Below are 6000 nucleotides of genomic sequence, written 5' to 3'. Positions count from 1 at the left end.
TTCATCCATTGGGAGATGCATTTCCAAAATTGAAGTAACTGGTAAATTATTTTACAGATCTGATATATTCATGTTGCTTTGATCAGTTATGTACTAATATTTCTTTAATAATAGCTAATTACAGAAAAAAAATTCACACTTAAAACCTTGTGGTCCTAGACATTTTTTGTTCAATTTTTATGTATATCTTTGTGGTAGAAATGTATGTGAGGGTGATGGAAATTTTTTATGCATAAAAATCCATTACGAGAAGATAAAATTCTATGGGGAGGTAAATGAACCGCCAAAGAGGAAAAGGAACAGAATAAAATTTCCGATTATTAGAAAAAAGCTTGCTCATGTCTTTTTTAAAATAGCTGATGTTGATATCCAATTGCTACGTCATCTGTACTGTACTGAAAATGTTTTTTAAAAGAAGGAGCAATCTTTCATTTTAAAATGTTAATATATACAATATGCTATAAAGTACATCCTTTGCAAATAGTTATGATGAAGAATTTTAGATATTCAGTTTAAAATGCTCACAAGAGGATTTATAGTTTAAAAATTCTTTTTGTGAATAAACAAGCAAAAAGTTTGAAGAACATTGACCCAGAGAAACCCTTTTAGAACTGCATGAGGATATTTTATAAGGCAGCTCAGGCAGCGAAATGCCAGACAGGACTCAAATATTCACAAACAGTAGAATGGATAAACAAATTGTAGAATACCCAGACAACAGAACGAGATGCAGAAGTAAAAACGAGCAAATTGCAACTCTGCACTGAGTGGATGAATCTCACGTGTTAGGTTGAACCAAAGAACCACTCTCTTCCCCAAAGAGAATGGTCTGATCTTGTTTCTACCAAAGTTAACCATGGAAAATACTAAAAAATACATATTGTTCAGAGCAACAGATATAGGTAATAAAACTATAAAGAAAAGTGAGGGCATAATTGCCACAAGGTCAGGACAGTGACTGCCCCCTGGCGGGAGGCAGGGAGACTGGGGAGGCTAGGGAGGCTAGGAATCCACAGAGGTTGGGCGGAAGTGGGCGGAGGAATCCAGGGCAATGCTGTTTCTTAGACTAGGTGTTTGCTTCACTGATCTTCTTGATGGTGTGCAGCCATACAGATATGGTACACTTAGTTATAAAATTGCAACGGCATTGGAAAACATGAAACGAGATCTGCACTAATAAAAAAACACTAATGAAAAAACATGTCTGAAAATACTACAATAAATATATACTTCATCCAAAATCGATATATACAAGTACAATTCCAATTGAAATCCCTACTTTCTGCGTGTGGAATTGGATGACACTTTCTTAAGACTCCTATGGGACCAAACAAAGCCTAAACGCAGCCAGGTCAGCCAGACCCGGGCCTCGGCGCAGAAGAGCCAGGCAGGGCAGCCGAAGACGCAGGAACCCAGGAAGCCCAGGTGATGAGCCGACCTCGCTCCTGGCAAAGGCGGCAAGGATAGCTCGGGAGTAAGTGGTGCGAAGATCAAGCTGGGCTGCCTCCTCACACTGTGAAGGTCCAAGGATTCAGTTCACATCTGCAAAAACTGAGACAATGAGAACCTTAAGATGAATTCTAGGAAACGCTGCCTACAATCCAAGAGTTGGGTCAATGGCCTTGGCCGAAACACAGCCAGGCCGGGTGCAGGGAGCGCACACCTGCAATCCCAGCGACTTGGGAGGCTGAGGCAGGAGGATGCAGGTTTGAGGCCTGCCTCAGCCACCTAGCAGCAAGACCCTGTCACAAAAACAAAGCAAAACAAAAACATAAGCCGGGGATGTGACCCAGGGGTACAGCACTCCTGGGTCCTATCCCCGGTTTAAAAAAAAAAAGCAGCAGCAGCCAGAAATTATAAAAGACAACAAAGATGCTGTCAACAAAACTGAAGACAAAACAATAAAATTTTTAAAAGGGTAAATTCTAAATCTGCTATAAATAGAGCTCACAAAAATAAACATGTGCAACACCTGTGTAGACTGTTCTTAGATGAGTGATAAATGTCCGATATCAAAAAAACTCAATTTCCAAAATAGGCAAGGAAGTAGAAATTAAAATAACAACTTGAAAAAATATTTTAAAGTTATAACATTGACTACTGGGAAAAATTAGTGGTGAGGTTGGGAAGAAAGAGCAACGGATACTCTCTGCACTCGCTGCTACTGAAATGTAAATTATTACAGCCTTTTTGAAAAGCTCTCTGATGAAATTTATTTTATTTTAAAATATTTATACCCTTCAATGCAGCAATCCTATTCCAAATAGTCCATCTCCTAGCAATTAAAGCTGCAGTTAGTGCTCTCTAGCACGGTACCATTGTTCCTGAGGCAGAAGTACAGGAAGCCCGCAGGCTCACCAGCGGGGGCCTGGCTGAATAAATTCCAGTTCACTCAGATCACAGAGACATTATGCATCCATTAGAAAGGACTGTGAGATGGACAAAATGAAGTAGGCTGAGCTCACTGAGGGGTGGTGGGGAGGGACAGGGACAGGTCGAGGTATAAAATGGTGCACCCCTTTGGAAAGCAGGTAGTCAGTCCCTTAAAAAGTAAATATATGCCCAAAATATGGTCTAGCAATTCCAGTCGTAGGTATATTCCCAGGAGAAAAGAAACTTGTATGTCCACAAAGCCCCGCGCTTGACCTTCATAGAAGCTTTATTGGTAGCAGTCCAAAATTGGAAACAACCCAAATGTCCATCCGCAGAAGAACGGATGCTCTAAGGCTGTATATCCGTCCAACGGAACACTACTCGTCAATAAAGGGAAATGCGCTGCAGCTACCGGCAGCGTGGATGATCTCGATCAGCATGCGGAGTGCAAACGACATCAACAGCACACTATACCTCGTCGACACGTGTATAAAACTCCAGCAGATGCACCCCACTCTAAAAAGCAAGCTGGTGGCCGAGTGAGGATGGGCGCTGAGGTGTAGGGAGAGGGTGACCAAGGGCACAAGGACACTTTGGGGGCAATAGGTGTATGTCAGAGTGTATCAAATTGTACACTTTATGTCCCACAATTCACGGACTACCCATCATACTTCAAAAGGTATAACTTGGTTAATCACACACAAACACACATGTGTGTAATTAAGTTAATACAAAGAAAACTACAAGCAGGCGTAAGGTGCCTGGATATGGGCCTGACGTGAGTGTGCACTCTCCTTGCTTGCTGCGTTTGCCTCTAGATCCTCCTCTCCTTCTGCATTTAGTCTTCCTTGACTCTAGGGACATTTCTCTCCGTTCTTTCCTCCCTGTCCCTCTGTTCCCTCAGAGACTCCTGTGAGTGGGTGTTCCACCTCTAGCATTGTCCTCTGTGGTTGCCACCTTTGTCTCGTATCTTACACCTCTTTCTCTTTTTCATTCTTCTATTTTCTAGTTTTCGTTTGGGATTTTTTTTAACTTCAGTACCGATGGTTTAATTCTTGGCAGAATCTAATTAAATGCCCGTTACTGTCCTCTTCTAATCGTCCCTGAACACAGTGCGTTCTTCAGTTCACGGATGTGAGACTGCAGCATACTGCTGTCCTGATATCACTGGATATGCAACTTGGATTTTCTCAGCTTCTGCTGCCCTTGGGGTCTGTCTGTCTGTCTGCTCATCTAGCCTTCCAGTGTCCTCCTGAACCTCGTGTCCCGGTCTATCTGCTCAGACTTAGGCGTGAAGGAGTATGTGACTCGTAACCAACACCACCTCTGCAGTGGGCTTCTCCCCTCTGGGTGGCCCAGCTCAAGCCTGAATCTGTCAGGCATGGAATTCCAACCCCCAAAACATCCAAATAAGAGTCCCTCCTGAAACCCAAGCCCTCCCTGGAGAGATGGCCACTCACCTTAGAGAAGCCTCTTGCCTTGGTCTGGAGGTGCTCCGCCTTCTTTACCTACCGGATCCCTGGGTAGATGCTGTGTTGTTAAGAAAAATGACCAAATCAAGAAGTTTAGTGACAAAGCCAGATTAGAGACAAGGGGAAGAAAGAAGAGGAGTCTTTCTTCAATTTACAACATTTCTTTACTGATTTAGATCACTGTCTTCATTAGGGAATATGCCAAACTTACAAATAGATATACACTGAAAAGTCCCCCCCCCCTCCCAGGGACAATCAACATCACTAGTTTGGGTGTTTCCTTCTAAAACTATCCTACAAATACAGTATTTAAATACATATATGTATTTGCATACATTGCAAAGAATAAACAATATGGTATACTGCGTACATGTTTTTGTAACCCAAGGTCTCTCAGAGGAAGTAGTGACGTGGGGGATGATGGCAGAGTAGTGTGGAAGTCGCCTTCAGGCATATCTTGTCCACCCACCTCTGTGCTATAACAGTTTATCGCACCTTGAAACCTCAAATGAAAACGAACCGCACTCTTCAGTCCTTGCCAGCAGGTGGCGCACGCAGACTAGGTGTGCCGCCCTCTGCCACTTGGATCCGTTCTCTCCCTTGGACGGGTTTTCCCTCCTAGCTCCCTGATTTTTGTGCATTTTACCTTGACTCTACAACTCAATAGACTTCACTCTTCCTTACAGCACTTTCCATGAAGCTAATTTCAATTTATTTTATTAGGTTTTTTAAATATGCTTTTTTTTTCTATGTTTTTAAGGAATCAACTTGTCTTTTTATTGTGCTGTTTTTTAGCACAATAAAAAAATTATTCTGTACAAGTACAATTCCTATTGAAATCTCTACTTTCTGCGTGTGGAATTGGATGACACTTTCTTAAGACTCCTATGGGACCAAACAAAGTCTAAACACAGTCAGGTCAGCCAGACCCGAGCCTCGGAGCAGAAGAGCCAGGCAGTGCAGCCGAAGACGCAGGAACCCAGGAAGCCCAGGTGATGAGCCGACCTCGCTCCTGGCAAAGGCAGCGAGGATAGCCCGGGAGTAAGTGGTGCGAAGATCAAGCTGGGCTGCCTCCTCACACTGTGAAGGACCAAGGATTCAGTTCACAGTCGCAAAACCTGAGATAATGAGAACCTTAAGGTGAACTCTAGGAAACTGCATACGATCCAAGAGTTAGGTCAACTGCCTTGGCCAAGACGCAGCCAGGCCGGGTGCAGGGGCATACGCCTGCAATCCCAGCAGGGAGGCTGAGGCAGGAGGATGCAGGTTCGATGTCAACCAGGCCACTTAGTGGTGAGCCCCTGTTCAAAATAAAATAAATAAATAAAATAAAAAATAAATAAAGGGAGCTGGGGATGTGATCCATTTAAAACAGCAAATGTCAAGAAACTTTAAATAACCAAAACAACCTTAAAAGGAAAAATGTTGGAGGATGCATATTTCCTGATTTCAAAAACTGAATACAAAGCTACAGTAATCAAAACAGTGTGGCACTGACATAAAGACATACATATAGACCGGTTTTACCTGCACATTTGATGAGGACTGTTGTTTTCCATTGAGTAGTTTTGGCACCCTTGCCCGGGCATCAAGGGACAATGTTAATGGAGTGAAAATTCAATGCACAGAATAAAACATTCTCAGTCATATATCTGAAGAGGGATTGATATCCAGAATATTTAAAGAACTCCTACAGTTCAACAAAAAATATCAATTAAAAATGGCAAAGGATTTGGATAAACATTCCCCAAAGAAGATATGTGAATTGCAAATAAACAGATGAAGGATTGCTCAACATCATTGATCACTTAGGAAATGCAAATCCAAGCTACAGGAGACACCACTTCACATATATATATGAGGGTGACTGATATGGTTTGGAGTTGTGGTGTCCCCCAAAAGTTCCTGTGTTGATGCAGAAGTGTTCAGAGGTGAAATGATTAGATGATGAGATAGGTAACTAATCCGTCCATCCTAGTTTGGATAGGCTGGATGGTAACTGTGAGCAGGTGTGGTGTGGCTGAAGGAGGTGGGTCACTGGGAGCCTGCTCTAACCTCATCTGTCGATTGATCCATTGGATAGATTAATAATTCGGATGGATTAGTGCATGGTAACTGTAGGCAGGTGAAGCATGGTTGAAGGAAGTAGGTCACT

This window comes from Sciurus carolinensis, chromosome 8 (assembly GCF_902686445.1).
Source record: "Sciurus carolinensis chromosome 8, mSciCar1.2, whole genome shotgun sequence".
In the NCBI taxonomy this organism is placed as follows: Eukaryota; Metazoa; Chordata; class Mammalia; order Rodentia; family Sciuridae; genus Sciurus; species Sciurus carolinensis.
Note: the sequence above shows the minus strand (reverse complement) of the source record.